Raw genomic sequence first — 24,269 nt, 5'->3', positions numbered from 1 at the left:
TCCCGTTCTTGGTCGTGAAGAGCCCAAAAAACCTATATACAGCTACATGAGGCCACACCAAAGGCAGAGGACCAGAGGGGCACCAATGGGGGATCAGGAACTCACTTCATCTGGGGCCATATGCTGGTGCAGGGTGTTAAGGAAGCTATTATATCCCAGAGGCTTAGGTCAAGAGGCCAACAGACTAGCCCTTGAAGTCACTCTGGTATCCCTGGGTTCAAGTTGAATTTGCCGGTCCAGTTCTCCACATCCAGACAGGAGAATAGCAGGGCAGCAGTTTGGCAAAGCAGCAATCCAGCAAAATAGCAGTCCTTTCAGCAGCACAGCATCCTTCTTCCTGGCAGAGTCCTCAGGTTCAGAAGTGTACTGAAGAATATGTGTCCCTCTTTCTGGAAGGTGGGAGAAGCTTCTATAAGTGGCTTTGAAGGGCGTGTAATGTCCTGACTCCCCTGCCCTTGCTCCAAGCTAGCTGGCTGCAGTGACAATGTGTAGGTATTAGGTCCTTTTTGTGAAGGCAAAGCACTCCCTATTCAGTTGCAAGTGGGATTGTGCTCAGCTCAGCACCCTCATCCTGCCAGCACATGCCCCCCCTTTAGGCACACCTAATCCCTCTATTGTGAGACTATCTGGGAGGAATTCACAAAGTCTGTCAGTTATGCCTGTCATGTGACCCAAGACAGGCACCGAAGGCTTCGGACAGAGAATTCCAACTTTCTAAAAGTGGTATTTTCAAAATTATAATAACAAATCTGACTTTACTATTAAATATGGTTTCTCTTTTACAAAGACTTCAAAGATGAGCTAGCTACCTGCTCCCAATTGAAAATTACAGCATATTAAATGTAATAATGAAGCTCAAATGTTATCCTATGGGAGGGGTAGGCCTCACAGTAGTGAAAAGGAATTTAGATGTTTTTCACTACCGGGACATGTAAAACTTAAAAGCACATGTAAAACCTTTTATTTACACAGCAACCTGCCCTAAGGGCCTACCTTAGGGATGGATATGGCGGTTTGAAAACTGGAAGGCCTAAGACATGTTTTAAGGTGCTACTTAAGTGGGTGGCACAGTAAGTACTGCAGGCCCATTGGTAGCATTTAATTTGCAGGCCCTGGGTATATGGTATATCACTCTACAAGGGACTTGTAAGTATAGTAAAAATGCCAATTGGGTATTTTTAGAAATTGGGTTATTGGTGGGCTAGGATATGAGCCCTGGCAAGTAGCAACCTTAATCCTAGTCAGGGTAAGTGTTGGGCACACCCTAAATTAAGCTGTGCTCACCCTCTGGTAGCTTGGCGCAGAGCAGTGAGGCTTAATGAGGGGCAATGTGTAAAGTATTTATGAAACACCTCAAACAGTAAAACAGGGAAGACACCACACAAAAATATTCCACAACAGGTTAAAAAAATAGATTTGAAGTTAATAAATAAAACAAGAACAAAACAGCAAAAGTCCAATAAGTAGAACTTGGGTTATTAATTTTTTAAGAATAAACTGTAAAATTGCAAGGTGCTGCTCATTTATTGGCTCATGGTACCTAGGGTTCTTGATGAACCTACAAGCCCTATATATTCCCGCCACCAGAAGAGTCCAGCAGATGTAACGGTATATTACTTGAAAAATCTGACATCGCAGAAAAACGTTACAGAGTAAAACATGGAGAAAAATTGCTGTTTATTTTCACCTCAATTTCCATATTTTTGTATTTCAGCTGTTATTTTCTGTAGGAAAACCTTGTAGGATCTACACAAATGACCCCTTGCTGATTTCAGAATTTTGTGTACTATTAAAAAATGTTTAGCTGTCCGGAATCCAGCACTGGTTTCACACCCATTTCTGTCACTAACTGGAAGGAGGCTGAAAAAACAAAAAATAGTAAAAATGGGGTATGTCCCAGAAAAATGCCAAAATTGTGTTGAAAAATTCGGTTTTCTGATTCAAGTCTGCCTGTTCCTGAAAGCTGGGAAGATGGTGATTTTAGCACCGCAAACCCTTTGTTTATGCCCTTTTCAGGGAAAAATAAATAAAAGCCTTCTTCTGCAGCACTTTTTTCCCATTTATTTGAAAAAAAAACGAAATGTTTGCTGTATTTTGGCAAATTTCTTGGTCTCCTCCAGGGGAACCCACAAATTCTGGGTACCTTTAGAATCCCTAGGATGTTGGAAAAAAGGACACAAATTTGTCATGGATAGCTTATGTGGACAAAAAGTTATGAGGGCCTAAGTGCGAACTCCCCCAAATAGCCAAAAAAGGTCACAGCATTTGGGGGGGGGGGGGGGGGGGGCAGACAGGGGGGAAGCCCAGCAGCTAAGGAGTTAAATAAATGACACTGGCAACAGTATCGACCTTCTAGTTACCGCTAGGAAAGAGTTTCCTGAGGTAAGGCATTTTTTCATTTTCTTAATACCTTTGGCACCATTCGACGAATCTGATGGAGCATGAAAAACAGAGCATGCACTTTGACTTCTTCACAGCAACGTTTGTGCACATTTGTCAAGCGAAGGCCATGAAAAAGAAGGAAGGGGGTTCCCAAAAGTGGCATTTCCATTTTTAATTCCCATTGGATTTTTGGTTTTCAATACTGAAACAACACGTGATCGAAATTACAGCAAATTTGGCACAAAGATGATTTTTACTCAAGGATTGTGCTTTCGTTAATTTTGGTTTAGACCTGTTCAGTAGTTTTCAAGAAACTGGTGCTTTGAAAGGTTTTAGGGTTGGGCATGAAGAGGTTACATTTTAAGCTATCAAGACCATTGATTTGCAAATCCTCCACAATTTATCTGTGCATTTGAAAATACAAAGGTACTGCATAGGACTAAACAGCTTTTTTTCACATTGTGCATTGTGGATTAACACTATGATGGGAAACATTGAAAGAAAAAGAATTTAAGGGGTGGAGGCTGGATCTACATTGACCCCAGGGCCTAAGGGCCCCCTCCTCAAGTGGTTAAATCAAAATTAAAAAAATATTTTTTCACTGGAGTCTATTCCAGATTTGTGTATCCTGAATTTCCCTGCCTCTTGCACACCCTACTGGTCCTCAGAATTCACAAATCCAGCGTAGGATTTGTGAATCCTCCAAACAAATTGAAAAAAATAAAGTATCTGGAGTACTAATGTAGTGCTTGTCTGATGGCAGGTTTGACCTTCCAGGCCGTGCAGCATACCCTCTCTCTGCATGAGGCCACAGGCCTTGCACAATGGAAGTTGGCTGCCCACAGCGAGTTGGGCAAGAGCCTGCCCAGAAACTAGGCCCTTTGGCAAACACCCACTGCACTCCACTGAAGTCTCGGAGCAGCTGTAGTTGCTAGTCTGGGAAGGGTTGAGAGCAGGCCCTGCTGTTAATGAGGACCTGCAACAAACACACTGTGCATGTCCTGAGGCCATGTGCTGTAGAATTTTGGCCGTCTGTGGAGGGTTAAACACAGGGCCTGGCTGGAGGCTAGGCTCTGTGACCAACCTCTTTGCACATGGCTGAAGGCCATATGTAACTTGGATTGGCTATCCATTGAGTGCCCAGTGTAGGACCTGAGTGAAGGTCAGGCCCTGTGGTCACCTCCTCTGCGCACATCTAAAGGCAGTGGGCTGCAGGTATTAACCATCCTTGGCAAGTTGGATGGATAGGCTGGCCAGAGGCCAGGCCCCACATTCAGCCTCCTGCTGGTTACCCACCAGTGTAGTGTGGGGTGCAAGGCCTCCTTGGAGGCATGATCCTGCAGTCAACCAGCTGCAAACGGCAGAAGGCTATGCCTAGTAGGTATTGACTAATTGCAGAGGGTTGGGTGCAGGGCCTGACCGGCGGCACAGCTAAGCTGCCATTCCCACTGCACATAGCTGACGGCTGTGAGCAGTGGGGTAGGCAGCCTGCGGTGGGTGGGCACAGGGCCTGGCTGTACAGCTAGGGCCTGCGGCCAATCCCCTGCTGTGTAAAGCTGAGGACCATAATCAGCGGATGGTGGCCATCCATAAAATGCTAAGTGCAAGGGCTGGTTGCAGGGTTAGACCTAGCACAACTGAGGGCTATGGCTGCTTGTGTTGGTCATCATGCAGCGAGAGTGGAGCGCATAGGCTGGCCAGAGCCCACAGTCACCAATCTCCCCCCCATAGCATATTGTTGTGCACAGCGAGGGCTATCTACCAGTGCATTGAAAGAATATGTCAATAAATAGCTTTCTGAATTTATGAATTCTTAATATGGGGCTAAATAGTATAAATTCATTGATTTGAGCTTTCCACTGATGAATGTTTCTCTGTTGTTATCGGTTGAAAATGGAAACCCAAAATATGTCATCTGGGTATGGCAACAAGTCAGGATGGTCTTAATACATTTCCATTGCTCTTGTGTGAATAAACCAGGACTGTTTTTATACCCTTGCGATAATCAAGTGTAAGGATATTGGATTCCTCTAAATGTGAACACCATCAACTGTTGTTATTCAAGCACTATATCCTGAGTAAAGAAATCAAAAGCAATGTCAAGAGAGACATCTTGTATTTTTGGGGTTGAGCCTGTGTTGCATGTGCTTGCACATGCGTTTCGCTTGCGAGACGCTTTAGTAAATAGAAAAGGGATTGGAGCCCCGTCCATGTCAAGTCAGTGTCCTTCATTGGTTCGTGGGCTTGCCTGTTATAATCTGCTTGCTTCCATTAGTGGAAGGCATGCATACGTCATGTCTTTTCTGGTGGTTAGCCCTCCTCGAGCGCAGCGACCAAGTAATGAAAACATGGTAGGCTCTCTGTTTTCCGTCCGGTTTGTGGACTACTTTTTATCTTTTTTCGTAGCGCGATCTCGCTTGGCAGAAGTTTTTACATGACGTAGACCCTGTTACGTAGATAATTGCACTTTTGCCGGTTACGTAGATAATTGCACTTTTGCCAATAGGTTTCACTACGAGTGAACTGTAGCAGCGCGATCGCGCTCTTTTTTTCCATTTAATGTGGCAAGAAGAGTCCGGTTGGGAGTTTGCAACTGCTTATAGCTCTAACTCGTTAACCGTTTGCAACTGCATTGTGCAGTTATTTGGGTTCCTATTGCCCTTCCTCACCGTGGCCAGCGCGTTGTATGTATTCTGGGATTTATTTCTCTGTGCTAGCACTCTTAGGTTTATTGGATCAATGCTTGCGATGCTCATACAGAACACGATTTAGGCTTGTCATGCTCTGTGTGTTTGCGTTGTGGGACACAAATCTTGTGTCGATTTCGCACCGTCCTGTTGAAAGAGTGCACAATGGTTTGCTTGCTGACTGCAGATTAACAAATTTTAATTCCTCAAAGGCAGACTCCGTATAGATATTTTGGCAGCCTTTGTGGTGGTTATTAAATCTGTAAGAGTAAATTCTCTGTTTTATGTGCTAGAGAATGGGTCAGAATTTTTGATAGCACAGCAGTGTTTATTTTCTTGCACTTCCACTGTGGATAACGGCGTTATCAAAGATCAGGCAGGGACATGAACCCTTTTAACAACTGGCTTACACATGTGCACTCTTTTTGACAGCTTCGGAAAGATTGAACATTAAGCCACCCTTGTGAGATCCTAAACTGAGATTCGTACATTATATACAGATCTCGGCAGCAGGCACGTTAGCCATTTAGGCTGCTGCTTTTTCACTTTTGCTCAGGCCGGTGTCTTCCTATGCGGCCAGCTAAATAAATTGTGTGGATGCATTGCGGGCTTTCCCAGAAGGATGTTGAAAATTTTCCAACAGGGTCTGATACTTTTTTTTTTTTACCTTACTCCTATCCTCATCTTCCTACCCAGTACTTTTCCGAATCCTACCCCATATTAACTATGCCAGAAGCCCTGTTTCCCCCCCTCCGGCCCCAGGAAGTCATGATGAGTGAACTCCTGCAGTAAGACTGTGCGTGCTGGTTGCCAGGACGAAGCCCATAAAAGAGCCAGTAACAGCTTCACAAGCCTCTGGTGCTGAGGTTTGTAGTAACATACATATGAGAGGTCTTACTCCTACCTCTCCCTTTCTGGAGTTGATGAGGGAAGCGCCATTTGGTATAACTCCTGTTTTAACGTTTGACGAGTGGACTGTTCGAATGGTCGACTTTTAATGGTCTACCAAGCAGATGCCAATGCAAGTCCTTCATCCCCTTCTTTTCGATTTCTCTCTCTGGCTGTCGCGTAGGCTCTCATCCTAATAAGACTACTGGATTTTTTGGCAGCAGGATCGTTCACAGTGTGGGGGACTAAGTCTGACCCACGGCGAAGGACCCTTGTCACCCCAAATCCGGGGTAAGCTCCGGCTAACTAGCAGTGCCTTATCTTTCCCAAAGGGAAGAGACAATTGGGCAGCCGAGCGCATGACTCAGTGCGGTCTCATATATAAATGACAAAAGCAGTTTGAGTTTTAAAGATTGGTTTAATAAAACAACTGCATTTTAGATAACAAGGCGTGAGCCGCAATTACCAAAACCATACAACACAGTAGGATTGAAATAGTAACGAGGAGAGTGAAACATAAGAATAATGCTGTCATAGTGCAACTAAGTTACGTTCTCTATCTAAGTTATATTTTGAGCACAGCATGTTAAGCTCTAAGCCTACCTTTCAGGTTCCCCCGAGAGGACATCACCCTCATACCTGAGCAAAAGCCTGTGATCTGGATCAGCATCTGGAACAGGGCAGTCAGCATCTAGTTGTGGGTTCCTGGTCGGAATCTCCCTCTTACGTGTACCAGGACTAGAAATTGTTTTTATAACTAACACGCCGGTGTTCTAAGAAACATCCTTACGTAAGAATGTGTACTGTCTACGAACCCTAAAGACTAAACTTCTACCACGTCTATCGGCAGTGTACCAGACTGTATCCTTGACTAAAGCACAGAGCCAGCAAGAATGTATTGTTTGAGAACTTCAGTGCTGAAGTAAGCTAAACAGTGTGATAGAAGAAAATAAAACAAGACCGTGAAACTGGTTATTGTAAAATAACAGTGCGAGGCTAAATAAAATGCATCTAGGGCAAAGCGCACAGAGGCCTAATACTTTAAGCAAACGCGCATAAAGCTACATTAAAAATGGCTACACTACATGGCTATTAAGGATTAAATGATAGGATGCTCTCATTGGAACTGGCATGTCTGCCCTTAAACTGGGTTTATTGTGGCTTGACTACTGTGATCAGATGTACTGGGTGTGGACTTGTACCCTTGTTGCTCACATACTCCATTTAATGGCAGTTCATTTGTTGTGGAACAGGTCCGGTGACCTGCTCTCTTCCAATGAAGGAGTGCCTCAAAGCCTTTTCTCTATTTGTCTTTTGGGTAATGTTGACGAATGCCTTGTTCTTCATCTCTACTCTTCAAGCTGCCTTCTTTTTATGCCATTATCCTCCTTTGCCTTGTCCCGGTTTTGACAGTGTCACATAAGTTACTATTAAAGCTGTAAGTCATGACCCTTATGCCATTAGGTTTGTGGCGTTGAATCTCTCTTTGGGCTTCTAACCATGCCCATGTCACATCAGTCACTTTCATTGGTTCCTGGGCTTGCCTTTTAAAATCGTCTTGCTTTAATTTGTGAAAGGCATGCATACGTCATGCCTTTTCTGGTGTTTATCCCACCTACTCAGCACTGTTGAACTACTGAAACCATTCGAGGCTCGATGTTTTCAGCATGGTTTCCGGACTACTTTATCTGTTTATTTTCCACGCAGCGCGATCGCGCTGGGGTTTACATAGCACAATCGTGCTCGGTTTTTCCGTTTTCAATTTCAGCGCTATGGCGCTGCATTTTAAATAGCGCAATCGCGTTTTTTTTTGTTGAAATTTGTGTGGCAAGAAAAGTCCGGTTAGGAGTTTACAACGCTAATAGCTCGAACTCGAGCAAATGTGAGATTTGTATTAGATTCATCACCTGTCCAGTATTGTCAACATTTTGCATTGAATGTGCACGTCAGTGGGAGTTGAACATTTCTGTGGTCCAGGACAATACAATAGGTATTTTCTGGTTTAATCACCAGAAAAAGAGGAGTGTTTATGGTTATTGGCCCTGATACTACAATTTAGCCTACACTTTTGGCTTACTCTGAAGAGGAGTCACATGTGGCAAAATGCCTGTATCCAACCACGTTTGATTTGTAGACAACATTTGACTTTGTTCTAAGGTGATATCTAGACAGCAGTGGAGTTTGTTTTAAAGCCTACTTCCACGCATATTTGCTACTCAGATCATTAGGCTAGTGTGTCTCCTACAAATACGAGGCCAGTCAATCTCAGCTAGGGTGTTATTATGGGCATTAGACAAACATGAGGACAAAACTACTTTTGTAGCATGCTGTTGTGAACCCTACGTTTTGAGAAGGGGGGGCACCCGGGTAGCTCTCTGAAGCCCCAAGAGGATTTATATATAACATACTTTCATCACAGAAAAGGAGTATGAGCCGATGTCTCTCACTACACACTTCAAAGAGTTATGCTCTTTCAGATACAGAGTAGAAGGAATCAGACATGAAAGTGTGTGCATGTGAGTATATATGTATGGATAACGTAATATTATAAGTAGGTGTAATAAAAATGTTTTGTCATGAGTGATGTCATGTGAGGTCATAAGCAGTGCTTGATGGGGGCACAAGTTATAACTAAACTATAACTGCTGAATTTATGTGATTTATTTTTAGTTCAAAACGTTAACATTGTAACTAAGAAATGCCCCTTTGTTTTTTTCAGTGAATTTCTAAGTTTTAAAATACTTTTTAAAGTGAGGTAATTATTTTTGTGAGTGTAAGTTTGATATGGTAGAGAGACTAAAATATATGTTGTGTTCAGACGTTATTTTAGTAAACTAATGTTTTTTTATTGTAACAAAATAAGATATGGTTGCCAGTTTGCAAAATCTTTGTCAAATATGTGTGAGTATTAAACAGATAAATATTTTCTCAGCTACGGTAACTCTGATATCGGGACACGTCATCAGCAACCCTTTTTTCAGGTGTCAATACTCTCGCAAGAGGATCTTGAGAAGCTTGTAAGAGACTCACAAGATTGTAAAGTTCTAAATTTGATTGTCATCTAATTTACATGGTTGTTTATCCTGATTCTGGGTTACTATTTAATGCTAATCTATACTAGAGTAGTGAATAAAAGATAGTTGGATATTTATTTTTAAAGAGATGACTCATGAGACACTCGTGGGCGCTGGATACACAAACCTCTGCATGGTCTCCAAGGGGTCTGTACTTCCTGTTCAGCTCTGGCGACCCATTAGCAAGAATGTACATTTATAATTAAGTTAATTAGAGTGTTTTACTGTGGTTTTCAACAAAATAAAACATTAGACATGTTGTTTGAGGTAGAAAAATTATTTGTGTACTGTTCTATATAGGATATAAAGGTAGGATTTGTTTGCGATCTCGTAGGACACTTGCAATAGGCCGGTAGGAGAAGCATACCCTAAGGAAGGATTCTGATTGGTTAATATAGATGTCTTTATTTAGAAGAAGAAGATTCTAACCTTTTTTCTTTATTTCACTATTTGATTTTGGTGAGAGCATACATATTTGGCTTGCTCTCCTTTCCTGTTTGCCTTTGAGGATAAAGATGTCTTCACCTGATTCAGATCAACAGCCAGGGGCTTCTGCACCAGCTCAGCCACCTAGAGAGTCCTTGGCGTGGTAATTTATTGAAGTGAGGCCAGATGCCAAGAAGCTTTTTGTTAAGTATGTCACCTGTAAACTTTGCTGCAAAAGCTTTAGCTGGGGGTGCAAAAATAAAATAGCACGAGTACCACAGTGGTGTGGAAACATCTGAGGTTTGTGCATCCACAAAGGCTTTCACAGGCAGAGTTGGCTTGTTCTGCGGAGCTAGACAGCTCAACAGGGGCTTCAATATCATTTGCTCCAGGAAATACTGTGCCTGTGCATATTCTAAGTGCACAGAAGGACAGTGACCCTGCTTTTTTAAAATAAAGCGCTATTTTGCCGCTTGTGCAAGCAAATACTTTATTCATCAGAGACAAGCAGGTCTGCCTAGGACAAGCTTGCTCAAGAGCATAAGTGACCCCCGAGGCAGTAGTTTTAAAAAATATTTTTTTGTATGTTTTTCTCCTTTTTGGTTTTAGGAAGATGTTGGTGTTTATTTAGCACCTCAAGGAGTATGGTTTTGTTGTACCCTTTAAAAAAAAAATATATATTTGAAAACACAAAAATTATTTTATAGTTGTGAAAACTATTACCAAAAACAGCTCTTTTTAGAGCTACACTCTACGTGTTTGATCTATGCTATTTTTGCTAGGTTTCTCTTTTTTCCCTTGTTAAAAACTCTCGCGAGACTCTTGTGAGAGCCAGAGAAGGCCACAATAACCCACAGCTTTGTCAGCCATAAGGGGAGAGTTAACAAGAGCTTGCGAGACCCAGGAGGCAATTCCTTGCATTCAGTCTTAGGGGCAGTTCTTCCTGGTTTGCTCTCACAATATCATACTTTATATAATGGAATTTGCACCAGAATATTGCAAGTGTGTTCCGTTTAATGAAATAAAGTTCATTATATAATTGTGGGGAAAGATTAATCACTTAGATTTATGAAAAATAACCTACACGTTTTATGTGCATGAGACCAATATTGGTACATATTGATACTCATTTATTTGTTTTAAGTCTATTTATTGTTATCATAAAAAGTTCCGTCATTATATAGTTGTTATCCTCCGTAGGCCACATAACGACAATGAGAGTGAAATTTAATCTTTTTCTGCCTGTTTACAGCTACATATATGTTTCTAAATTTTGATTCTTCTAGAACTTTGGTTGTAGAAATATAAAATATAAATTTTGAAGTTTCCAGGGTGATATCTACTTTAGTGTAAGAGAAGCATCATCACATTCAGTCCAGCCAGATGAATTTTTAAGGGAAACTGTGCAGTGACCAGAGTTGATTGAATATCCACAGTAGTGTATATGTTTTCATAAATTTATATCTGACCAGCTTTAAAGTTGGTGATATCAGTAATAATTTTGCAACCATCAGCTCTGCATCTATGTAGTATGAGAATGAGATATTTTGTACTGTGTCTTACAACCAATGTAGACAACAGTTCTGATGTGCAGTCTAGACAGGAGTTGTTCTGTACATCTTTTTCAAGTAGTTTTTCAAATGGCACTAACCTGCAGTTTGGTGCTATAAGGTACACAAATATCTCTGATTAAATGTCTGTTCTCCCTCAGTAGCAGCAATTTACACATTCATGGTTTCATGAATAGTTTGTTGTGAAGAAATCATTAATTGCAGTTCCCTCACTTTCTCACACATTTAGCACTACCTTTAACAACTCTTGTGCATCTTGTTGCACGTTCAAAGTGAATTGTATGTATGTATGTATATATTTGATATTTATAAAGCGCGTTCCGGCCGAAGCATCGAATTGCTCAAGGAATGGAGTAAATGACAGTTCACGACAAAGAAGGTAGAAGCCATGATTAACGCAGGAAAAGCCAAGTTTTAACTGACTTTCTAAAGGCCAGGAAATTGTGTTCCTGCCTTAAAGTCTGAGGGAGTAGATCCCAGCATTTGGCAGCAGCTACGGTGAATGCCTTGTCCCCCGATCTAACCCTATGGGTGCGAGGGACCTAAATCCAGAGGGCTCCCGTAGATCTAAGTTGCTGGCTGGGACTGTACCAATGTATTCTTGAGGATAGATAGTCAGATCCCCTACTGTGCACAACCTTATAGGTCAGACATAGGGTTTTAAACCTAATGCGCTTTGCTACTGGCAGCCAATGCAATTGTTTCAAACTGCCACTGGCAGACGCTGATCAAGGAAGGTTTAAAATAAACCGGGCAGCTGTGTTCTGAATAAGCTGAAGCTTCCTAAGTGAAGCATTATCCAAATTGAGCAGCAAGGCATTAGACTAATCTAATTTGGATATTACCAATGCCAAAATAGATGTGACTCTCCATTCCCTTGTTAGATAAGGAAAGATCTTTTTTAACATTCTCAAGGTCCAAAAACAGGTTTTAACCACATGATTAACCTGCGACTTAAAGGTGAGACAGTTGTCAAAGATGACACCCAAATTTCGAGTGGCCACAATAGGTACAGGCAGGACACCGCATTCTGACGGCCACCAGCGTGAATTCCATAATTCTTTGCCGGCACCGAAGCACAGAATTTCGGTTTTATCTCCATTTAGTTTAAGCCAGTTAAAGCCCATCCACCTATTGACTTCCTGCATACAGTTGCTAAAGCGATCTGCCACTTCCTCCCAGTTCTTAGAGACAGGAATGATCAGTTGAGTGTCATCAGCATAGGAGGTAGGCGTGAAACCAAATGTATGAATAAGTCTGGCTAAAGGTGCAACGTACAAATTAAATATTGTGGGACTGAGTGAGGAGCCCTGAGGGACTCCACATGGTGGGGAATATGCCGGTGACTTGAAGTATCCGCAGTTCACCGTGATCGATCTATCTTTTAAGAAAGATTCAAGAATCTTCAAAGCATTGCCTCTAATCCATGCTTGATAGAGGCAGGATAAATAATCTGTGGCGAAATAGTATCAAATGCTGCATGTAAATCCAATAGGACTAATATGGCTCATTGTCCCTCATCCACCAACCTACGAATCGTATCCGAGGTGGTGGTAAGCGCTGATTCTGTGCTATGAGCCTTCCTAAAACCATGTTGAGAGGTGTCCAATCCTCCAGAGGCAGTTAGAAAATTAGCTAATTCCATATTAATATGTTTTTCAAAGATCTTCGCCTGAAAGGGAAGTAAGGAGATAGGCCATAGATTACTCAGATCATGTCTAGAGGTTGAAAATTTGTTAACAAAGGATAGTCAATATCTGTAGTGCTGTTGTCCGTATCAAATACACCATCCATCTCCTCAGTATGATTGAAGCTCTAATAGATTTGTAGAGCTTTGTTTTTTAAGAAAGTAGCAACCTTGTTACAAAACTCTTGGGAGTTCTCCAGCTCCGAAGGAGTTGTCAAGGTACGTACAACTTTGAAAAGTTATCTGGGGGTATTGGATGCTTCCTTAATCTTCTCAGTGAGATATTCAGATTTAGCATTAAAAATCGTTTCCATTATTTTGGTCAACCACATCACTTATAAATGCAGTAGAGTTACAAGTTACAAGTTTTTCAGTGTGTACTAAATTGAAAAGGGTTGTCAAAGTTTGACATTAAGGTTTCTCTTTATGTTGACCAGTGCTTTTAACTACCGACTTTAGGTAGAATAGAACATTATCAAGTACATTACAGTAACATGAAACTCCAGAAGAGTTTTAAAACGGAACACATATTACGTTGCGAACTTCATTAGTTTTTCGCTTACTTGAAGCCTTTGTAGATTCTTCACTTTGTTTTGAAATTTTAGAAAAATCTACAATCTCAGACCTTTTTCACTTTCTGTGAGATTCATGCTTGTCAACAATAGGACATAAGTTCAGATGAGGAGGGTAGAACTGTTCCAAGCTTTTGTACTCGCACACATGATGAGTTAGCATTTACTCTGCTATCATCTAAATCAAAAAGGTACAACCATGGCAATGTCCTTACCCGTGATAAAGCAACATAATACATTCCTTCTTTAAAAACTGTGTGGCCTATGATTATGATAGCTGTATCCACCCTTAAAGTCTGATTTAGAACTTGGCAGACGGTTACTCCGTCACAACATTAACAGATATCCCATCTGCCAAAACCTAAATCACATTCTATGCTATGGGATTTAGATTTCGGCAGACAGGATATCCACCACGGTTGTGACGGAGTAACTCGTCCACCGATTTCTAAATCAAGCCCTTAATCCTTGAGATTTCTGAATGGTAACAGCATATTCCAAACACAGAGGAAGCTGTTGTCTTCTTACATACAGATCTTTTACCAGACAAAATCTGGTAGTACACTTCCATATTTGTTTTCCTCCCTCAGTATGATCAAATTTAATCAAAATATATTCATACTCTGTTTTACTTGGATATGTAATGAAGTCTATCACATTCCCCATTGTACCATTCACTAATCCCTCCTCGATGTTTAGATTTCATCGCAAAATTATTCTGCAATTTTTACAGATGATTAGAGTCTTCTCTAAACCAGCAGTATGTGAAACTGCTTTCTCCAAGGATTCCATTTTCTTTACAACTGATTGACATAGTGGTAAGTTTAACACTTGATGTTCCATTTTGTCTTTACTAGAAAGAGTGAATATCTCCTGTTTCGTTGAATGAAGCATTTCTAAGGTAAATTGTGCACACTCATCCAATGTTGGCATTAGGCGCTCAATATGTTTCTGAGTTTTCATAATGTGTTGTATTATGGAAACTTGTGACTTTTTGTGTGAGGATAGAGATCTAACCATGTGAGAAGCAACAACATCTTTAGCTTGTTTGCTAATTTTTCCTATTCTCATGTCTTTTAATATATTCCCACATTCTAGAACTGCTGCCTGTCTCATATTTTCTGTCAATTTAGCGTATTGGACATGTAACCATATGTTAACGTTTCCAATACTCTGTAATGACTTTTTAGTTTCTTCAAATACAACTTTTTTCAAAAACTGGTTGACTTTTAACTGTAGTCTACTGTAGAAGGTCACCAAAAACTATGATGTGTTTACCTCCAAACAAAACATCACAGTCAGTTCTGAGGATCTCTTGCATCATCAAATGAATGAAAGCTTGCCTAAGGTTAGATACCATGCTCCACTTAACAATAATCAAAACGTTTGGGGCCATATTTATACTTTTTGTCGCAAAACTGCGTTAGCGCCGGCTAACGCCATTCTGAAGCGCCATGCGGGCGCCGTATTTAATCAATGACGTTAGCCGGCGTTAGCCGCCGGCGCTGCCTGGTGTGCTTGGAAAAAACGACGTACACCAGGCAGCGCCGGCGTAGGGGGATATGGAGCTTGGGCGTCAAAAAATGGGGCAAGTCAGGCTGAGGCAAATTTTTCGCCTCAACCCGATTTGCGCCATTTTTTCGACTCCCAAACCCCATAGAAATGACTCCTGTCTTAGCAAAGACAGGAGTCATGCCCCCTTGCCCAATGGCCATGCCCAGGGGACTTCTGTCCCCTGGGCATGGCCATTGGGCATAGTGGCATGTAGGGGGGCATAAATCAGGCCCACCTATGCCACCAAAAAAAAAAAAAAAAAAACCTACCTGAACTTACCTTAATGTCCCTGGGATGGGTCCCTCCAGCCTTGGGTGTCCTCCTGGGGTGGCCAAGGGTGACAGGGGGTGTCCCTGGGGGCATGGGAGGGCACCTCTGGGCTCCTTCAGAGCCCACAGGTCCCATAACGCCTGCCTTTTCCAGGCGCTAAAAAACGGCGCAAAAGCGGCCGTACGTCATTTTATTTGACCAGCTGTATTGCTACATACACTACGTGCATGCGGCAGCACTACGTGCAAGGTAAACAGTGGTGCAGAGTGTGGACCATTGGCCTCTGCTTTCATTGGCCTTCGCTTCCATTTTGGTTCACGACTCCATTTTGTCGAGTCTGGTTCGGTGCGTAAGGCACTGTTCTGTGTTTTTCCACAAGCTTCGGCAAGCTGAAGGGTGGGGTGTTTTTCTGCTCAACTTCGCTCCATCTGCCTGGTACGAAGGGCGCTATTTACATTCCACGAGCTATCAGTTAGAACAACAGGGGGATGCGCCTGTACACAAGGAGGAATGCAAGCTTCACCTTGGAGTCCTCTCCTGGGAACTTGGCCCGTTCTGAGGAGACGTCTCGAAGGGTGAACAAGGTACCGCCGATTGCACAATTTGTAAAGGAGGGGGTCTTTTTCTAGAAAAGACTCCTGGGCGTTAGTAAATACTATAAAAGTTGGGGGCCTGGATGGGCTGGTTTAGGAACTCTCTTCTGGGTTGGACGCAACGCCAGGAGGACTGATTGTCCCGAACAGAGGCTCCCTGTGTCAGCTGATTTGGGTTCCCCAGCTTTGTGTACGGCGGAGGGATGCAGACGCTCTTTTCGGTGAAGCTTTTCAATTTATTAAGTGCATTGTGTGTGCGCGCGTAATATGTACTTATTCATTTTCATGCTATTGAGCATTGAAGTATATTGTGTGTGCGCGCGTAATATGTACTTATTCTTGCAGTCATTTTCATGCTATTGAGCATTGAAGTATATTGTGTGTGCGCGCGTAATATGCACTTATTCTTGCAGTCATTTTCATGCTATTGAGCATTGAGGTATATTGTGTGTGCTTCTATTATATGCACTTACTCTTGCAATTATTCACAGAGTGCTTATATCTTTATCATTATTCTCATGTTATTCTCCTGATATATATATATATATATATTAGTGTGGTTTAGTTTTGCTAGCTGAGAACTTGCCCCTTAAATAAACTTGATTATTCTACTTACGAAGGTGTTTGAGAGTGATTGCTTTACATTGTGCCTTAAAATATCCTGAAGTGCATAGTTTTGATATTCTGAAGAGTAAAGCAGCACACCAGCCCACTCCCTGGCGTGAATTTTGCCTGGGAGTGTAAATGCGCGCACATGCCTCGGAGTCAATTTTTTAGACGGGAACGCCTACCTTGCATCTCATTAACGCAAAGTAGGTGTCCACGCTAAGAAATGACGCAAACTCCATGGACTTTGGCGCTAGACGCGTCTAACGCCAAAGTATAAATATGGAGTTAGTTTTGCGTCGGAATTGCGTTAAAAAAAAACGACGCAATTCCGGCGCAAACAGAGTATAAATATGCCCCTTGATTTCTTGAAAAGTCTGGACTCCCCATGACAAGCATCAGTAGATAACTTTAGGTATTCTAGTTTGTTGTCATGTTCTACGGCAACATAGGTCACCTGTGCAATGTAATTCCTTTAATGTTGTAAACAGGTAGTTCAGTAGGAGCAGTCACATTACATGATAGGTCACTGCTGAACAAATAGAGTGAGCGCTTTAATCAGTAAGCTTTTCACTGAACCTGCCTGACCGCTAACAGTGCAGTGTAGGCTTGAATGTTTTACACATATATTTAGAGTTACCATATAACAGTTGATGCTCTACAGATTTTTGTTTGTTGAAAAATCTCTAGATGTTTTTCATTCAGTTGTGAGATTAAACGTTCTCACTCCTGGCATTTTCTACTTCATTAATAGCTATGGATGCCTCATTTCAACAATAGGCTGGGAAAGGGGATCATGACTGTTAGGGCCCTGTTTTATGAGTTATCCTTTGCACTTCTATAGCAATTGTTTCTCCCTGTTGGATTTCATTCAACAATCCCTGTTGGATTTAATTCATTCAATCATTCAACATTTTCTGATATGTGGGAAATACTTCACATTGGATGCTATCTTTCACCGAATTGAAAGCATCTTCGTAGCAGTCCTAGTCACCTAGCAGTTCATTTTCTAAATGCCCAGGTTTAAAAGGTTGCAACAGAGCCAAGAAAGATAATTCTCTTTTCTCACCTGTTTTACCGCTCAATTTACAATGAGTAATGATACTTGGTGTTCCATGTCTCACTAAACATCTGTTACAGCCAGTCACCCCAAACATTTCTTGGTCAATGTTCTCATCCTCATTATTTCTGTCTGGTACTTCAAACAAGCACGTTTTCTAGATGGACACTTCTATTAGGATAATTGGTGTCCATCATATTTATTTTAAGGAGCTCAGTAGTTTCTGGATCAAAAAGAGCAAGATATTCCATTTCAGGAAATGGTCTTGACCCTCTTTTTCATGTTGATGCATGGCCTAAACTAGCCCAAATTATTGCTTCGGACTTCCTGTATAAGCTTGAAGAACTAAGTTTGTCACAAGCTTCATAGGATCCTATTTATCGGTATGGGAGCATCTTTAAACTAATATTGTAAAGCTTTTTACTTAAAGACCTCTCTGCTGCTATCTCTTCCCATATGTCCTTCATCTCTGACTTTGTTATACTTGAAGTGATGTATCAAGCTACAGCAATAGACTTTTCTCCTACAAACTGAATATCCATGTTGGCATTCCACATGAACAGGATTATTGAATTGTAATCATTGATACGTTTTAAAGCCTCACTCACTTTTATATGTATTTTTAGGATATTTCCCAGGAACAGTATCTCTGACTGTAGACATAAAACTGTTCACTCTTCCTTTAGAGATTACAAGCCTAGGGAATCCAAAAATGACATGCAGTGTAGTATTTCCCATTTGCTCTGTATTTCAGTTGACAATTTTTACCACATTTTTGTGACTGGAATCACAGGACTTCAATCAATCAATCAATCAAAAAATGTATAGAGTGCGCTACTCACTCGAGAGGGTCTCAAGGTGCTGGTGGAAGGGTAGGTGGGAGGAGGGGTTACTGTTCGAACAGCCATGTCTTGAGGTTTTTTCTGAAGAGCAGGAGGTCCTGGGTCTTGAGGAGGTTGGTAGGGAGGGAGTTCCAGGCCTTGGGGGCGAGATAGGAGAATGATCTGCCTCCGGTCGTGGCGCGTTGGATGCGGGGGACTGTGGCAAGTGCGAGGTCGGCGGAGCGGAGGTGGTGAGTGGGAGTGTGGAAGTTCACTCTTTCGTTGAGGTTGAGGTCCGTTGTTGTGGAGGAATTTGTGTGCGTGGATGAGGATTTTGAAGGTGATCCTCTTGTCGATAGGGAGCCAGTGAAGGGATCTGAGGTTTGACGAGATGTGTTCCTGTCGTGGGAGGTCCAGGATGAGGTGGGTGGCTGCGTTCTGGATTCTCTGGAGTTTGCGTTTGAGTTTGAGTGTGGTGCCGCCGTAGAGGCCGTTCCCGTGCTCCAGCCTGCTGCTGATGAGTGCGTGGGTGACGGTCTTTCTGGTCTCTATGGGAATCCATTTGAAGGTTTTTCGCAGCATGCGGAGTGTGTTGAAACAGGAGGAGTTGACGGCCTTAACTTGCTGAGTCATGGAGAGGAAGGGGTCCAGGATGATGCAGAGGTTGCGTGCGTGGTTTGCGGGGGTTGGTGGGGGGCCTAGGGCAGTGGGCCACCAGGAGTCGTCCCATATGGTTTTGGTGGGGCCGAAAATGATGATTTCGGTTTTGTTGGAGTTGAGCTTCAGGTGCTTTGCTGTCATCCATGTGGCGGTGTCAAGGAGTGCAGCGTGGAGGTTGGTTTTGGCGGTGGTAGGGTTACGGGTGAGGGAGATGATGAGCTGGGTGTCGTCTGAGTAGGATATGATGGTGATTCCGTGTGGTCGGAGGATGTTGGCGAGCGGGGTCATGTAAATGTTGAAAAGGATATGGCTGAGGGAGGACGCTGGGGGGACTCCGCAGATGATTTTGGTGGCTGTGGAGTGGAAGGGAGGGAGGTGGACTTTCTGGGTTCTTTCGGTGAGGAAGGAGGTGAGCCAGTCTAGGGCTTTGTGTCAAATCCCTGCGTTGTGGAGGCGTGTGCGGAGTGTTTGATGGCAGACAGTGTCAAAGGCAGCGGAGAGTTCCAGGAGGATGAGTGCGACGGTCTCGCCCTTGTCGACTCTGGTTCTGATGTCGTCCGTACATGCGATGAGGGCGGTTTCGGTGCTGTGGTTCTTGCGTAACCCAGATTGGGAGGGGTCGAGTGTGTTGTTTTCCTCAAGGAAGTGGGACAGGCGGGTGTTCACTAGTTTACCAGCGACCTTGGCAGAGAAGGGGAGGAGTGAAATAGGGCGGTAGTTGGTGAGGTCACCAGGGTCAGCTTTGGGCTTTTTCAGGAGTGCAGTGACTTCTGTGTGCTTCCAGGGGTCTGGGAAGGTGGCGGCGTAGAAAGAGCTGTTGATTATGTCGCGAAACTTGGGGGCGATGGTTGGGCTGGCTTTGTGGTACATGCGATGGGGGCAGGGGTCAGAGGGGGAGCCTGAGTGGATGAAATTCATTGTTTTTTCAGTTTCTTTGTCGTTGGTAGGGGCCCCGGTGAGTAGTCGGTTGGGGGGGTGTGGATTGTCTTTGTTGGTCGAGTCGGAGGTGTGTGTGGTGGGTGCGTGTGGTTTGAAACTGTTGTGTATGTCTAAGATTTTGCGGTGGAAATGGTTGGAGAGGGAGTCGCAGAGAAGTTGTGTGTGCGTTGGGTCTATGTTGCTGGCTTTGGGTTTGGAGAGCTCTTTGATGATGGTAAAGAGTTCCTAGCTGTTGTGAGAGTTACTGTCTATACGTTCCTTGTAGTATGCTCTTTTGGTGGTGCGTATGAGTTGGTGGTGTTTGCGAGTGGAGGTTTTGAGGGTGGAGAGGTTGGTGGTTGAGGGGTCCTGTCTCCAAGCTTTCTCTGCTTTGCGGCATTCACGCTTGGAGGCTTGGAGTTCAGTGGTGAACCAGGGGGCGTTCTTGATGTTGCGGGTGGTGATGTTTCTTCTTAGAGGGGCGAGTGAGTCTGCGCAGGTTGTGATCCATTGTGCGAGGTTATGAGCAGCAATGTTGGGGGTCGTTGGTGTGGGGGGGTTCTGTGCAAGTTGGGAGTTCAGGTGTTCTGTGGGGATCTTGTCCCACATGCGGTAGGGTGTGGTGTGTTGGTGGTGGTGTGTGGGAGGTTTGGAGAAGGAGAAGTGGACGCAGTGGTGGTCATTCCAGTGGAGTTCGGTGGTGTGAGTGTAGGTTATGTGGTTGCTCGAGATGAAGATTACATCTAGTGTGTGTCCTGCTGAGTGGGTGGGTGCCGTGACCAGTTGTTTGAGTCCGAGGTTCGTGAGGTTATCTAGAAGGGATGAGGAGTTGTGGTCGTGCGGGTTCTCCAGGTGAAAGTTAAAGTCACCGACGAGGATGTAGTCTGTGGAGGTAAGGGCGTGAGGGCTGATGGTGTCAGCGATGGTGTCACAGAATGGGGGGGGCGAGGCCCGGGTGGTCTGTATATGAGTGTTCCTCTGATGGTGGTGTTGTTGTTTATGTGAATTAGGAAGTGCATGTGTTCTGCGCTGTCTAGGGTGTCATGTGTCTTAATGGTGTCTTTGTGCATAATGGCGATGCCACCTCCTGGTTTGTTTAAGCGGTCTCTGCAATGGAGTTCATAACCATCAGGGGTGGCTGTGGCTAGGTCTGGCTCAAATGAGTGGTTCGGCCAGGTTTCCGTGAGGAAGACAATGTCTAGTGAGAGTGATGTGATAAGGTCCCAAAGTTCTATGGCATGCTTGTGTAAGGAGCGGGTGTTTAGGAGTATGCAGTTAAGGTGGTTGTGGGGGATGTTGTTGTTTTGGTGCACGATGGTGTTGGTGTGAGGGGTTTTGTTGTTGCTGTGGGTTGTGGTGGTGTTGTTGTGGAGTGTGTTCGGGTTGTGGTGCTTGTAGGGGTATGGTCTGTTGGGATGGGCAGGGGCAGTGTGGGAGTCTGCTGCGTTAAAGTTGTAGGGCGTGTGGGTGTTTCTAGTGTTAGTGGGGGAGCAGGGGAACCGGCAGGCATAGCAGGTGAAAGGTCCCTGCTTGTGTTTGGGGTTGGCTTAGGTGCAGGTGGGGAGCAATCCTGGGTTGAGGGAGTGGAGTGTGGTTGTAGAGTAGTGTTGTCTGGGGGGGGTCTTGGTTAGGAGGCCCAGGGGAACTGGCGCTGGGCGCGGTCCAGGCGCGGACGGGCGCAGACGGGCTTGCCTCTGGCGTGCCAGCGGCGCGGCCGCACAGCGGCTGCCATTAAGAGGGTAGGGTGGAGGAGCTGGGAGGAGGGAGGGAGGGCCAATGGGTGTGCGCAGGGCCACAGGGGAGGCAGCGGCAGGGGAACGGTGTCCGGCTGGAGTCGGTGCAGAGAAAATGGGCAAGAGTTAAACGGGGGGCCAAGGGGGCAGAGACGCGCTGAACATCACGGCAAAACTAATGGCAATAAAGGATCACAAAGCAGATTCTGGCAAACACAGGGGGAATTACTCGGGGAAGGGAAACACGGCAGAACTAACGTCAATAAAAGATCACAAAGCAGATTCTAGCAAACACAGGAAATTACTCGGGGAAGGGAAACACTGCAAAACTTACAGCAATAAAAATCACAAAACAGATTATGGCAAACACAGAAGGAATTACTCATGCGAGGGCAGCAGGAAAAGCCTACCACTAGGCACCAGGGATGAGGCGCAGGCGGGTGCCTGCGGGTGGAGGAGGGCCTCGAAATGCTGTCCAGACAGCAGTTTAACAGTATCAGGGGCACAGGGCAGGCTGGTGTAGCCAAGTGAAACTCCTGGCCAGAGACGGTCAGGGAGTTTACACAGGGCTCCGTGCAGCAGCCGCCATTTAGAGGGTGGGGTGGGAGGGTGGAGCAGCTGGGAGGAGCGAGGGAGGGCCAATGGGTGTGCGCAGGTGGCGGGCCGCAGGGGAGGCAGCGACAGGGGAACAGTGACGGCTGGAGCAGGTGCAGAGAAAACGGGCAAGAGTTCAACCAGGAGGGGCAGTGGGCAGAGACGCACTGAACAACACAGCAAAACTAACAACAATAAAAGATCACAAAGCAGATTCTGGCAAACACAGAGGGAATTACTTGGGGAAGGGAAACACGGCAAAACTAATGGCAATAAAAGATCACAAAGCAGATTCTGGCAAACACAGAGGGAATTACTCGGGGAAGGGAAACATGGCAAAACTAATGGCAATAAAAGATCACAAAGCAGATTCTGGCAAACTCACAGAGGGAATTACTCGGGAAGGGAAACATGGCAAAACTAACAGCAATAAAAATCACAAAACAGATTATGGCAAACACAGAAGGAATTACTCATGCGAGGGCAGCAGGAAAAGCCTACCACTAGTCACCAGGGATGAGGCGCAGGCGGGTGCCTGCGGGTGGAGGAGGGCCTCGAACTGCTGCCCAGATGGCAGTCTAACAGTATCAGGGGCACAGGGGCAGGCTGGTGGAGCGAAGTGAAACTCCTGGCCAGAGACGGTCAGGACTTGTTGTCTTAAGAGTTTAATTTTATGACTCTTCTGGAAAGTCACAAGTTAAATATTTCTCAATGAATGACAACACTGACATAGCAGTATCTTCACAAAACGTTGTTGCACCTTGCACCTACAATAACATATGTACATGTGATGTTCCTCTTGCATGGTATTCTTTTCTCCAGAAGAAGTCTGCAACCTCGCCTAGTGGTGGATTGTTTTTATTGCAGATAAAATTAAACATGGCTTCAAGTCTGTGCTTGAAGTATCTACAAACATTTGCAGGATCAGTGGAACACAGTTCACTTGCAGACTTGAAGTCAGTCCCTGGAATATTTGCATTAGCTTGCCTGAGAAAGTTATGAAGATCATCCCAAGCTTACTCTGCACTGCTCAAAGTAAGAAACTAAGTGGGTGCACTTAAATTGTTTAATATACATACATTTTAGCTCACTATGACAGTTGAACTAATATTCATTGGTATCACGTTGGCAAGTCATAACATTCATCAAACTACTTTCTAGTGCCTTATCATTAGCATGTACTTTTTCCACAAAAATCTCTTGCAGTAATATCATTAAACCATGTGCCTGTTTTACATAACATGGCCCACAGCACTGAGAGATCACTCTCAAAGAAAAGTTATAAAGTGTATGGTATGTTTTGCCTAAAGCGTGGATCTTCAGAATGCAATCTACTAGATCTATGTTCTAACGCAGGAATCTGTAGTAGACATTCATCATAACAACCACTTTGTCATGTAGGAAACAACATTAGAAGACATCCTGCTTCTAAACACTTTATACACACACTTACTGGTTTTCCTTTTGCTTACTTCATTTGGTACAATTCTAAAGCATCACCCATCATATCTCTGGAATGCTGTAATGTTCATATAATTATTTTGTTTCACCTAAATCTACCTTTTCACACTGAGCCAAAGAACCTGATGTTGAACTTCTGTCCTAAGACTGGTAATGATCATCTACATCAGTATCTTTACATTCTTTATTTTAAGATAGTGCAAAGCACTCTTAACCCTATCATTGTTGACACGTTCCTGCCAATTCTTATGTCTTTGGTAGGTACTCCATTCACTAGAACCACTAGTGATTCTTCTTCTTCTTCTTGATCTGCCCATATAGTTCCAATATTCTTCTTTATATTTAAAGGCAAATACACAACTTTACCTTTAAAACCTTTTAGTACTTCAGAAGTAGGTATTTTTTGTTTTTAATCTCTATTTTAAAAATGGCTTGGAATGGATGTACTGGTTGTTTGAGAATAGTTTCATACACATTCAGGTTTTGAAGATGAGTAGGAATTAGAAAAGAAAATCCAATTTGTTATGAATTCCTCTAGCAGGCATTTTTTTCATCCAGCTTGGCAATACAGTATTTACAGACAATGTGGTTTACACACATGTCAAACTTCTCTTCTGCGATCAAATAAAGAGCAAGTTTAAACCATTGTGCTAAATTGCTGTCTGCTGTTTTTTCACAAATATCACATTTTTTACTTATGATTTGTAGTGAG

At 43.6% G+C, this 24,269-nt stretch overlaps 1 protein-coding gene across 3 annotated transcripts in view; it reads left to right on the top strand.

Annotated features, from left to right (window-relative positions):
* Positions 1-24,269, top strand: part of PREPL (prolyl endopeptidase like) — a 419,271-nt gene that overhangs the window by 298,507 nt on the left and 96,495 nt on the right. The window lies entirely within an intron of this gene.

Source organism: Pleurodeles waltl, chromosome 5 (genome assembly GCF_031143425.1).
Source record: "Pleurodeles waltl isolate 20211129_DDA chromosome 5, aPleWal1.hap1.20221129, whole genome shotgun sequence".
In the NCBI taxonomy this organism is placed as follows: Eukaryota; Metazoa; Chordata; class Amphibia; order Caudata; family Salamandridae; genus Pleurodeles; species Pleurodeles waltl.
Note: the sequence above shows the minus strand (reverse complement) of the source record. Positions and strands in the feature narration are given on the sequence as shown.